Genomic DNA, 14,005 nt, shown 5'->3' with positions numbered 1-14,005 from the left:
TACTCTGCATATAAGTTAAATAAGCAGGGTGACAATATACAGCCTTGACATTCTCCTTTCCCAATTTGAATCAGTTCGTTATTCTATGTCTGGTTCTAACTGTTTCTTCTTGACCTCCATGCAGGTTTCTCAGGATGCAGATAAGGTGATCAGGTATTCTCATCTCTTTAAGAATTTTTATTAATTATTAACTCATTAATATTTTGTGTCCAAGTTCATTTTATTGTTTATTTTATCTTCTATATTGATTTATTTTACATTTTTCATTATTTTAATTGACTCTTCACTATTTCCAGGAAAATAAGTAACTATTTTTCATTTTAATAGTTTGAATTATTCATGCAACAATTCATTCAGTTTTGGCTTTTATTTAAATTTCTGTTACTTTGAAAACTACCAATTTTTTGTAATTCTTAATATCAGAAATGAAAAAAAATTATAACAACTATTTTTTCACACTTTCAAAATAATATTGAAGGTTTTATTTTATTTGCCCTAAAGATTAACTCAACGGAAAAGAGTCTGATGCTGGGAAGGATTGGGGGTGGGAGGAGACAGGGACGACAGAGAATGAGATGGCTGGATGGCGTTACCGACTCGATGGACATGAGTTTGAGTGAACTCCGGGAGTTGGTGATGCACAGGGAGGCCTGGCTTGCTGTGATTCATGGGGTTGCAAAGAGTCGGACATGACTGAGCGGCTGAACTGAACTGAATGTATATATAAGGGAATGGCTACCCACTCTAGTATTCTTGCCTGGAGAATTCCATGGACAGAGAAACCTGGAAGGCTACAGTTCATGGGGTCGCACAAAGTTGGGCATGACTGATTGACTAACACTTTCTTTTTTTTCAGTTCATAATCCAAATAAGCACAAAATTCTATGGACAAACTGTACTTACTCAGTCTGAAAAATCACCTGGAATATTAGGAATATTATCTGTTTTGTTAAAATTAGTTTACATGTTCATTAGAGCTTGGGAACTATTTTTTATTTTATCATTTAACTTTATGTTTTTGAAAAACATCTGTTGTTTTCATGACCTATCCTGTTTGAGGAGCCTTATAATCATCCTTAATATAATCAATTATTTTAAACAAGATAAACAAGATATAGTTCATTAGATAGTGTTGATATATCATTCATCATAACAGGCCATCATGAAAGAATATGCTACGTTTCAAAGTCATTCCACTTATGAAAATTCAGTTCAGTTCATTTCAGTCGCTCAGTCATGTCCGACTTTCTGCGACCCCATGAATCACAGCACACCAGGCCTCCCTGTCCATCACCAAGTCCCAGAGTTCACTCAAACTCATGTCCACAGAGTTGGTGATGCCATTCAGCCATCTCATTCTCTGTTGTCCCCTTCTCCTCCCGTCCCCAACCTTTCCCAGCATCAGAGTCTTTTCCAGTGAGTCAACTCATCGCATGAGGTGGCCAAAGTATTGCAGTTTCAGCTTTAGCATCAGTCCTTCCAATGAACACCCAGGATTGATCTCCTTTAGAATGGACTGGTTGGATCTCCTTGCAGTCCAAGGGACTCTCAAGAGTCTTCTCCAGCACCACAGTTCAAAAGCATCAATTCTTCGGCCATCAGCTTTCCTCACAGTCCAACTCTCACATTCATACATGACCACTGCAAAAACCATAGCCTTGACTAGACAGACCTTGGTTGGCAAAGTAATGTCTCTGCTTTTTAATATACTATCAAGGTTGGTCATAACTTTCCTTCCAAGGAGTAAGCGTCTTTTAATTTCCTGGCTGCAATCAGCATCTGCAGTGATTTTGGAGCCCAAAAAAATAAAGTCTGACACTGTTTCCACTGTTTTTCCATCTATTTCCCATGAAGTGATGGAATTAGGCTATAGCAAATGTTTGTACATTCTCTATTGTGCTATTGTACACTATCAATTGTCCTTTGCTTCACTTTTGCTGTTGTTGCTGTTTGGTCTTACAGAGTATCCTCATTCTTACAAATTTTTGAAGATTTCTTCTATTATTATTTATATTGTGTGTATTGACGGTTTTATTGTCATAAATTTATAGTCAACTGTGTTAAGCTACAGGCTTTGATATTTTCAGGGACTACTAGTACTTTAAGTTTACATTTTTGTATCTTCCACTGAGGTAATTCTATTGTCATAATAAAAGATAAGCTAAAATTTAGTCACATACATGAGCAATTTAAGTAATTTTGAAAATTGGCGCAACATATATATGTGTATCAACTCACTAGTGAATATGGGCAGTTTTTCAACTTTGACAATTGGTCCTTTAGGTGATTCTTACTGATTTTCTCACAATTTTGTGAATTGTTTCATTTAGAATCCCACATTACTTTACTAGAGGATTCATCAGATACTGAAGACAAGTCTAGTATGTTGGGATGCATAAAACATGAACCTCCACAGATAGACTTAATTCCTAATTGTACACTACTGCATATTTTCCTTTTATAGACACCAGGATATTGATAAATTCTTTGCATGATCCCAATACAATTTTAACATAGTTGTGTAAGATGCTATATATTACATTATTAAGCATATTCCTGTGAAGAGAAAACCTACTTTAACTAAGCTTATAACATCTGCTTACAATTTTATATGTCTGATGGTGATAAAAATTTTCGACACATTAGGATTATTCTTGATTCTCCTCCTCCACCTACACATTTTCCATACTAGGTACCATAAGACATATGACATTGAAAGAAGACCACTCCTTTGCTATTCACCTGAAACTATCACAGTATTGTTAATCAGCCATGGTGTTGTTGTTCAGTCACTAAGCCATGTCCGACTCTTTAGGGCCCCATGGACCATAGCCCACCAGGCTCCTCTGTCCATGGGATTCTCCAGGCAAGAATACCAAAGTTGGTTGCCATTCCCTTCTCCAGGAGATCTTCCCAACCCAAGGATTTTACCTGCATCACCTGCATTGGCAGGTGGATTCTTTACCACTGAACCACCAGGGAAGCTCTTAATTTGCTATACTCCAATACAAAATAAAAGGTTTAATTAATAAGTAAAAATAAAAATTACACATAAAAAGAAAAAACGACCACTGTCCCTGCATAATTGTGCCAGGATGAAGGTGCATCTGGATGAGCCTATATTGCACACAAAGTATTTATAGAAGTCATTCCTACTCAAAATGCTTAACAATAAACCAAATATATATGGCAGGTATTGGGAACCACACCAATATATCCTGTTGAATCAAATTAAACATGTTCAAAACCCCAATTCCACTTACACAAATCAAGTGAGGTGGCCACTTCAACTAGTATCTGATACACAAAGGAAACCTGATACAAAATCTATCTGATACAAAATTGACAGAAGTCAGAATGGAAAGGAACTGTACTCTAACCAAGCCATTTTATTAAATTTCTGAATTTTACAGAAACTAACACATGTATCCATTTTTATGACCCCTTCTACATCTTTACGAAATGGTATAAAACACACAAAAAAGTAAAAGAAGGTAAGTGAATCTCAAGCTTCATTATTTTCCATGTAAATTAAACTCAACAGTGTTGTCAAAAAGTTTCCAGTGCTAATGAGAGAAACAAAATATTTAAAAAGTTAGAAAATGATTAATCAGTAAAAACTTCTCTGAGTAGGAAATATTTTAACTGCTCTCTAAATGATGAAGAGATGTCAGAGAGATGGCTAATATCTGTAGAAGGAGATGGAACAGGCAGTTCAGACACCCAGAGATTGTCCTCAAATCTGAATGAAATCAGAAGATGGATCACAGTGATAGACCAGGGCTAAGATATGTCAGGTTTAGTGACACATGTGAAGGAGTTTAGGGGAGAAAGATAGAAATCACAGGATCAGAGAGCTGAAGGGCTTTATAAGAGTGTGATAATAAAAATGGACCATAGAATCCCAAGCATATTTATCTGTTAAAGTTACTAATTTTCTAATTTATTTCTGGATTACTTTCAACTGGAGTTATCAATAAAATATAAAGAAAAAGTAAAATTAAATTAAGCATACATTTTTTACCATTAATGTTGTTACTTTAGAGGCTTTCCTGGTGGCTCAGATGGTAAAGAATCTGCCTGCAATTCAGGATAACAGGGTTCAATCTCTAGATCAGGAAGATCCGCTGGAAAAGAGAAGGGCAACCCTCTCCAGTATTCTCTAGTGGAGAATTCCATGTACAGAGGAACCTGGTGGGCTATAGTCCATGGGGTTGCAAAGAGTCAGAAACAACTGAGTGACAGATAAAAATATCTGTTATTTCACTTGTTACTTTATATACTTACAACTGTTATTTCAACCACTTAAGCATGATTTTACTAACTTAAAATATTGATTTATTCCAAATCTATATTTATGTAATCTGAGAACTAACATTTGGGAAAAGTGAGACCTGTATTATGAAATTATTCAATAGCAAATTATAATCTTTTGCTATAAAATATTCAAACAAGATAATCAAATTAATTTAAAAAGGAAAATGCATGAGACAAATAATATTAATTTGCATGCTTTCACACTTCAGTTCAGTTCAGTCACTTATATGTGTTCGACTCCTTGCAACCCCACGGACTGAAGCATGCCAGGCTACCTTGTCTATCACCAACTCACAGAGTTTATTCAAACTCAGGTTCACTGAGTCAGTGATGCCATCCTTCATCTCATCCTCTGTCATCCCCTTCTCCCCTGGCCTTCAATCGTTCACAGCATCAAGGTCTTTTCAAATGAGTTAATTCTGCAGATCAGATGGCCAAAGTAGTGAAGTTTCAGCTTCAGCATCAGTCCTTCCAATGAATATTCAGGACTGATTTGCTTTAGGATGAACTGGTTGAATCTAGTTTTTATCCAAGGAACCCTCAACAGTCTTCTCCAACAACACAGTTCAAAAGCATCAATTCTTCGGTGCTCAGCTTTACTTATAGTTCAACTTTCACATCCATACATGATTACTGGTAAAACCATAGCTTTGACTAGATGAACCTTTGTTGGCAAAGTAATGTCTCTGCTTTTTAGTATGCTGCCTAGGTTGGTCTTAACTTTTCTTCCAAGGAGCAAGTGTCTTTTAATTTCATGGCTACAGTCACCATCTGCGGTGATTCTGGAGCCCAAGAGAATAAAGTCAGCCACTGTTTCCACTGTTTCCCCATCTATTTGACATGAAGTGATGGGACTGGATGCCATGATCTTAGTTTTCTGAATGTTGAGCTTTAAGCCACCTTTTTCACTCTCCTCTTTCACTTTCATCAAGAGGCTATTTAGTTCTTCTTCACTTTCTTCCATAAGGGTGGTGTCCTCTGCATATCTGAGGTTATTGATATTTCTCCCAGCAATCTTGATTCCAGCTTGTGCTTCATGCAGCCCAGAGTTTCTCATGATGTGCTCTTCATGTAAGTTAAATAAGTCGGGTGACAATATACAGCCTTGACCTACTCCTTTCCCTGTTTGGAACCACTCTGCTGTTTCATGTCCCATGTTCTAACTGATGTTTCCTGGCCTGCATACAGATTTCTCAAGAGGCAGGTCAGGTGGTCTGGCATTCCCATCTGTTTAAGAGTTTTCCACAATGTACTGTGATCCACACAGTCAAAGGCTTTGGCATAGTCAATAAAGCAGAAGTAGATGATTTTTCTGGAACTCTCTTGCTTTTTTGACGATCCAATGGATGTTGGCAATTTAATCTCTGGTTCATTTGCCTTTTCTAAATCCAGTTTGAACATCTGGAAGCTCATGGTTCACATACTATTGAAGTCTGGCTTGGAGAATTTTGAGCATGACTTTACTAGTGTGTGAGATGAGTGCAATTGTGCGGTAGTTTGAGCATTCTTTGGCAGAGCCTTTCTTTGGTATTGGAATGAAAACTGACTTTTCCAAGTTCTGTGGCCACTGTTGAGTTTTCCAAATTTGCTGACATATTGAGTGCAGCATTTTCACAGCACCATCTTTTAGGATTTGAAATAGCTCAAGTGGAATTCCATCACCTCCACTAGCTTTGTTAGTGGTGACGCTTCCTAAGGCCTACTTGACTTCGCATTCAAGGATGTCTGGCTCTAGGTGAGTGATCATATCATCGTGATTATCTGAGTCATTAAGAGCTTTTTTGTATAGTTCTTCTGTGTATTCTAGCCACCACTTCTTAATATCTTCTGCTTCTGTTAGGTCCATACGATTTCTGTCCTTTATTGAGTCCATCTTTGCATAAAATATTACCTTGGTATCTCTAATTTTCTTGAAGAGATCTCTAGCCTTCCCCATTCTATTGTTTTCCTCTATTTCTTTGTGCTGATCACTGAGGAAGGCTTTCTTATCTCTCCTTGCTATTCTTTGGAACTTTACATTCAAATAGGTATATCTTTCCTTTTCTCCTTTGCTTTTCACTTCTCTTCTTTTCACAGCTATTTGTAAGGCCTCCTCAGACAGCCATTTTATTTTTTGGAATTTCTTTTTCTTGGGGATGATCTTGATTCCTGTCTCTTTATGATGTCATAAGCCTCTGTCCATAGTTCTTCAGGCATTCTGTTTATCAGATCTAATCCCTTGAGTCTATTTGTCACTTCCACTGTATAATTGTAAGGGATTTAATTTAGATCATACATCAATGTCTGGTGGTTTTCCCTACTTTCTTCAATTCAAGTCTGAATTTGGCAATAAGGAGTTCATGATCAGAGCTACAGTCATCTCCAAGCCTTACTTTTACTAACTGTATAGAGCTTCTCCATCTTTGGCTGCAAAGAATATAATCAATCTGATTTCAGTATTGACCACCTGGAACCAATGTTCACTGTACTAACACTGTTTTCTCCTAGGAAATCATGTGAGATAAATATGAAAATTGGTACAGTTTTCTCAGTGAATTGCTCACTAGATTGAAAGCATGTGACAAAAGGAAAAGTGTAGGAATTATATGTGAAGATCAATGGGAAAGTCCTCTCAGAAAATACGTAAGGTAGAAACTCACTTACCACATTCATAGAACAACTAAAAAATGTATGTGTGACTAAGTCAGAAGGAGCAAAAATCATGAGAGGGTCTAAAGAGAGTGACTGCAGATTGCACCAGCTAGATAATATCACCAATACTCTATTACATTTATACATTATGGGTCAGAAAATATTTTTTCTTATGTAATGTTTTATGGCCATTAGTTTTTACTTTAAGAAAAGTGAAATGCTATTGAGGATTTTGAGCAAAGGGGAAAAGTGTACTGACTAACACTCAAAATTTTAATTCAGTAATGAAGTTGACAGTAGAATCTAGAGGCATTTCAAATAATTTATGTTAATGCAGAAAAAAATGAATGGGATTCTTATGTGGTTGGTAAACCAAACATTTTTGAGAAAAAAATTTACAGCAATGGTAAACTACCTATTTGATTATGGACTTCAGATATATTAGTATTATCCAACAAATTTATTTAAATTTTTAAAATTCTACAAGCCAGGTTTCAACTGTACATGAACCATAGACTTCCAGATGTTCAAGGATTTAGAAAAGGCAGGTGAACCAGAGATCAAATTGCCAACATCTGTTGGATCATAGAAAAAGAAAGAATTGCAGAAAAACATCTACTGCTTTATTGATTACACTAAGGCCTTTGACTGTGTAGATCACAACAAATTGTAGAAAATTCAAGAGATGGGAATACTAGACCACCTGCCTTGCCTCCTGAGATATCTGTATGGAGGTCAAGAAGCAACAATTAGAACTGACATGGAACAACAAACTCCAGGTTCCAAATCAGGAAAGGAATACGTCAAGGCTGTATATTGTCACCCTGCTTATTTAACTTATATGCAGAGTACATCATGCAAAATGCTGGGCTGGATGAAGCACAAGCTATAATTAAGATTGGTGGGAGAACTATCAATGACCTCGGATAAGTAGATGATACTACCCTTATGGCAGAAAGTGAAGAGGATCTAAAGAGCCTCTTGATAAAAGTGAAAGAGGAAAGGAAAAAGCTGGCTTAAAATTCAACCTTAAAAGAATAAAGATCATGGCATCCAATCCCATCATTTCATGGCAAGTAGATGGGGAAACAATGGAAATAGTGACAGACTTTATTTTCTTGGTCTCCCAAATCACTGCAGTTGATGACTGCAGCCATGAAATGAAAAGACACTTCCTCCTTGGAAGAAAAGCTATGACCAACATAGACAGAGTATTCAAAAGAAGAGACATTACTTTGCCAACAAAGGTCCTTCTAGTCAAAGCTATGGTCTTTCCAGTAGTCATATATGGATGTGAGCTTTGGACTATAAAGAAATCTGAGCACCGAAGAATTGATGTTTTTGAACTGTGGTGTTGAAAAAGACTCTTGAGAGTCCCCTGGACTGCAAGGAGGTTCAACCAGTCCATCCTGAATATTTATTGGAAAGACTGATGCTGAAGCTGAAACTCCAATACTTTGGCCACCTGATGAAAAGAACTGACTCATTTAAAATGACCCTGATGCTGGGAAAGATTGAAGGCAGGAGGAGATGACAGAGGATGAAATGGTTGGATGGCGTCACTAACTCGATGGACATGAATTTGAGTAAGCTCTGAAAGTTGGTGATGGACAGGGAAGCCGGGCGTGCTTCGGTCCATGGGGTCATGAAGAGTTGGACATGACTGAACGACTGAAATGAACTGATTAATTTATTTTGTAAATGCTTTTCTATTATATTATTAGCTTTTATAACTTGCATTTGTGCAATCTATAATTTTAGTGGAGTAAATATCTCAAACAGACCTATTTGTAAAATAATTAAGAAATATTATAAAATAAATGTTTGATATGAGAATTTGCTATTTGATATTTATTAACTGTATTGACAACAACTGAGACTGCTTACTTATTTTCACAATTTAGAGAGCAGAGTATTAGTTTGGAGATATGAGCATAAATAAATGTGTTAAAACAAAAATGTCAAGGAAAACATGAACTTTCATTTATTCATATAATCAAAGTATTTTGTTATTTGACAGTCCTTTCCATTAAGGCTAAATTAAGAATACTACAGAAGGTCACATATCTGTTCTCTGCAAATGCATTTGCTACCAAAATCTAAGAAGAGAAAAACATTTAAAAAGGAAAAAGAAAAAAATTTTAAATATTTTATACACACAACTAAGTGAAAATTATTTCTATACAATACACATATAAATTATTTATGTACTTTCTCAGTTGGTGTTTATGTCCTAAAATTTTGAGGTTCTCAGTTTTATGCATGTGTGTGTTTTTCAAAACTCACTCAAATGAACTTAGTATCGATATATTTATCATGATTATTTAAAGATCAAAAAAGTAGATACCTCATGGAAAAGTGTCTCTGGAATTGTTTAGATTAGAGGAGAGAGGTGGTTGTTTTATTATAAATTTTGTATTCTTATTTATAAATGATTTAGTACTTTTAATGAAGAAAGAAGATTCAGAGACATGTACAAAGTGCAGTATTTAAGTAAATTAAACAAGAAGAATAAAGTTTTGTAGGCAGATGTGGTAAGACTATTAGACCACTCTAATAGAAATAATTGATTTTTAAAATTGCATGCTCTCATCCTTTTGCTTTCCTGAATATCTGGCCTTTGCCCTGGACTACCCTAGGTGTCCATCTGATTAAAATTTGTTACAGCTGGGATGAAAGGAGAAATGCCCAAGCAATATTAATTTTCTGACATTCAAATTGGATTATACACAAGTCAATAGCTTTGCAAAACAGGTTATTATCTTGAGAACAAATTTTCCAAATTCCTTTATTCTTTCCCATATGAACTGTACTCTAGAGAACTCAGAAAAAATAAATAAATTTCCTTGTAGCCAAAAGAGGATGCAGGATTCACCTCTATCAGCTAAGCAAAAAGAACAGAAGACAACTGAAAGCAAATTTAACTGAGTTCCCAGCTTGAAAGTATTGAGAAAGTCATGCGTGCAAAGTCACTTCAGTCGTGTGAGACTTTTTTCAACCCTATGGACTGTAGCCCACCAGGCTCCTCTGTCCGTGGGATTCTCCAGTCAAGAATACTGGAGTGGTTGCCATGCCCTCCTCTAGGGGATCTTCCCAACCTAGGAACTGAACCCACGTCTCCTGTTGCTACTGCATTGCAGGCAGATTCTTTACTGCTGAACCACCAGGGGAGCCCAAAATAGATACTGGTTTCACAATCAAAAATAAAAAAAAGCAGAATACGAGAACTGTGAGTTACATTTTACTTGTGGCTATACAGGAGGACTGTAGCCTGGGAGACAGCATTTCAGATGACTCTGAGGAACTGCTCAAGGTGAGAGGGAGTCGGTACATATGTGATTTTGGAGAAGTAGGATACTTGCAATCAAGCACACATTTTGTCAGAAGGTCACTGTTAGTCACAAGGGGCAGATGTCTCCAGTAATGATTTTAGTGCTTTTCTAGATAATAGAATTGGAGAAGGCAATGGCAAGCCACTCCAGTACTCTTGCCTAGAAAATCCCATGGATGGAGGAGCCTGGTAGGCTGCAGTCCCTGGGGTCACTAAGGGTCGGACACGACTGAGCGATTTCACTTTCACTTTTCACTTTTAAACATTGGAAAAGGAAATGGCAACCCACTCCAGTGCTCTTGCTTGGAGAATTCCAGGGAAGGGGGAGCCTGGTGGGCTTCCGCCTATGGGGTCACACAGAGTCGGACACGACTGAAGTGACTTAGCAGCAGCAGCAGATAATAGAATATACAAACATTTGGACTCATAAAAATCTGAAAATAACTAACTATCTGCAATCCTGTTCTGCCTGTTTTTCCCAGAGCATAGAGTGCCCCATTCTGGTTCTCCACTCTGAACTTCTTTCAGGATGTATCGAAAATCAGTGACAGAAGGGGCCAGTGAATTAATCCTTGTAGAGGCAAATAACAAGAGATGATATTTATTTGGCATCACACATTTTTCAAAAGAGAGTGAAGGTTTTCATGAGTAAAAGAACTTCTGAGCAAAGAGAGGTGCAACGGGCCCTGCAGTTTAGGATCTGAATAGAGACCCGTCCCTTCACAACCAACAGCTATCCACAGTGGGCCACAGCATATTGCAGCAAGTATATGATCATGCAGAGGTAAGCTCTAAGGTTTAGCTCTCTTAAGTTGCCTCTGACGTTTTGGTAATAAAAGAGATTGCAGGGTTCCATGAGAGTTAGAGAGGATCTCCAGCAAGAAATCAAGCTGACACCAAGTCAGCTGGGAAGGGAAAACTCTCCAAATGACTAAGAAATTTTATTGCAATTAGACACTGTTTACAAAAAGGATTAAGTAAATTATTAATTCAAAGATAATTTATAATTTCTGAGATTCAACATTATTTGTCCCTTTGTGAGCTAGTAGATAGATGAGGGTGCAGGAAGAAGGCCAAATAAGTCACAGAAAAATTTTGCTTTTAATAACAGTTTTCTGAACATTTGACTTTTAATGGAGGTAAAATTTGCACTCACTATATTCTCATTTTTAACCTCATTTCCTACCACATATTAAAGATCTATACCTTTTTCTATAACCATTCAACATTTAAAGAATATTCAAGATAACATCGGAGAAGCCAATGGCAAACCACTCCAGTACTCTTGCCTGGAAAATCCCATGGACAGAGGAGCGTGGTAGGCTACAGTCCATGGGGTCACTAGGAGTCAGACACTACTAAGAGACTTCACTTTCACTTTTCACTTTCATGCATTAGAGAAGAAAATGGCAACCAATTCCAGTTTTCTTGCCTGGAGAATCCCAGGGATGGCGGAGTCTGGTGATCTGCCATCTATGGGATCACATGGAGTCGGACACGACTGAAACGACTTAGCAGCAGCAGCAGCAACAACAGCAACAGCAGCAGCAGCAAGCTAACATACAATTGCACTCATTTCACATGCTAGCAAGATAACGCTCAAAAGTCTCCAAGCTAGGCTTAAACAGTACATGAACTAAGAACTTCCAGATGTACAAGCTGGATTTAGAAAAGACAGAGAAACCAGAGATCAAATTGCCAAAATCCATTGGATCATAGAAAAAGCAAAAGATTTCTAGGAAAATATCTACTTCTGTTTCATTGAATACACTAATGCCTTTGACTGTGTGGATCACAACAAACCATGGAATATTCTTAAAGAGATTGGGAATGATACATCACCTTACCTGACTCCTGAGAGGCAACAGTTTGAACCGGACATGGAACAACAGACTGGCTCAAATTGGAAAAGGAGTATGTCAAGGTTGTATTTTGTCAGCCTGCTTATTTAACTTATATGAAGAGTGCATCATGTGAAATGCTGGGCTGGATGAAGCACAAGTTGGAATCAAGAATGCTGGGAAAATATTAATAACCTCAGATATGCAAATTACACCACTCTAATGGCAGAAAGTGAAAAGAAACTAAAAAACCTCTTGATGAAGGTGAAAGAGGAGAGTGAAAAGCTTGCTTAAAACTCAACATTCAAAAATTGAGGATCATGATATCCTGGCTCATCACTTCAGGGCAAATAAATGGGGAAACAATGGAAACAGTGACAGACTTAAGTTTCTGGGGCTGCAAAATCACTGTGGATGGTGACTGCAGCCATGATATTAAGACACTTGCTCCTTGGAAGAAAAGTTATGACAAACCTAGACAGCATATTAAAAAGCAGAGACATGACCTTGCCAACAAAACTCCATCTAGTCAAAGCTATGGTTTTTCCAGTGGTCATGTATGGATGTGAAAGTTGGACTATAAAGAAACCTGAGCACTGAAGAATTTATGCCTTTGAACGTGGTTTGGAGAAGACTCTTGAGGGTCCTTTGGACTGCTAGGAGATCAAACCAGTCCAATTAAAGGAAATCAACCCTGAATATTCATTGGAAGAACTGATGCTGAACCTGAATCTCCAATACTTTGTTCACCTGATATTAAGAGCCAACTCATTGGAAAAGACACTGATGCTGGTAAAGATTGAAGGCAGGAAGAGAACGAGATGACAGAGGATGAAATGTTTGGATGGCACCACCATCTCAATGGACATGAGTTTGAGCAAGTTTCAGGAGATGGTGAAGTTCAGAGAAGCCTAGCTTGCTGCAGTCCATTGGGTCACAAAGAATTGGACGCAACTTAGTGACTGAACAACAAGAATAATTTTCACCCTTTTGTTTCTTTATATTCCTCTTGATTTTTATACTTTTCCTGTAATCTGACTTTTGATCACATACCATTCTCTATAGTCTCCCAACACACTCCCCAAAAAAGAAGAGACTAATTTTTTTGAAAATTGGCAAAGAAATAACTTGAAAGTACTTATTTGAAAATTATATTATCTTCTGTTTATAATAGTTGTGGATTATTTTCTTTGTGTTTATTAGATAACCTATGCTCGGACAATTAGCATTTTTTAATTAATTAGAATATGGTATTTTATAAAAGTGTTCATTAAAATCTGGTATCCAAGAATGGTTTCCAAGGTGGCACTAGTGGTAAAGAACCCGCCTGCCAATGCAGGAGATGTACGAGATAAGGATTAGATATCTGGGTTGGAAAGACCTAGAGAAGGAAATGGCAACTCACTCCAGTATTCTTGCCTGGAGAATCTCATGGATAGAGAAGCTTGGAGGACTACAGTCCACGGTATTACAAAGAGTCAGAGACAACTGAAGCAACTTAGCACAGCACAAAGTATGTAGTCTTACATGAGCATTACTGAATTCTAGCTTTCCTACCACTTGCTCACTGGCATGAAACCCAAAACTTACTGTCTTTTAGCTCTTGACAAATTGCTGAGAGAAGAAACAATATCAAATGAAAAGCTTATTCATGAACTTATTTGTTCCTTAATGAGTTTTGTGTTACTTTAGTTTTAATTACCATTACTAAATATCTGTACAGTTAGAAATAGACCAAACATTAAAACAGGAAGCCACAAAATACCTCTACTTGAGTCAGAGATTTGTGCTGATAATGTTTTTTCAAAGTCAATATAAATTTAACTTCTGTTGACAGACTTCATTAATTTCATTTAAAAAATAAGTAAAATATTTTGTTATGCAC

Source organism: Moschus berezovskii, chromosome 2 (genome assembly GCF_049115385.1).
Source record: "Moschus berezovskii isolate FMDL1 chromosome 2, NW_MosBer_1.0, whole genome shotgun sequence".
Classification (NCBI taxonomy): domain Eukaryota; kingdom Metazoa; phylum Chordata; class Mammalia; order Artiodactyla; family Moschidae; genus Moschus; species Moschus berezovskii.
This window is presented reverse-complemented; position numbering follows the sequence as displayed.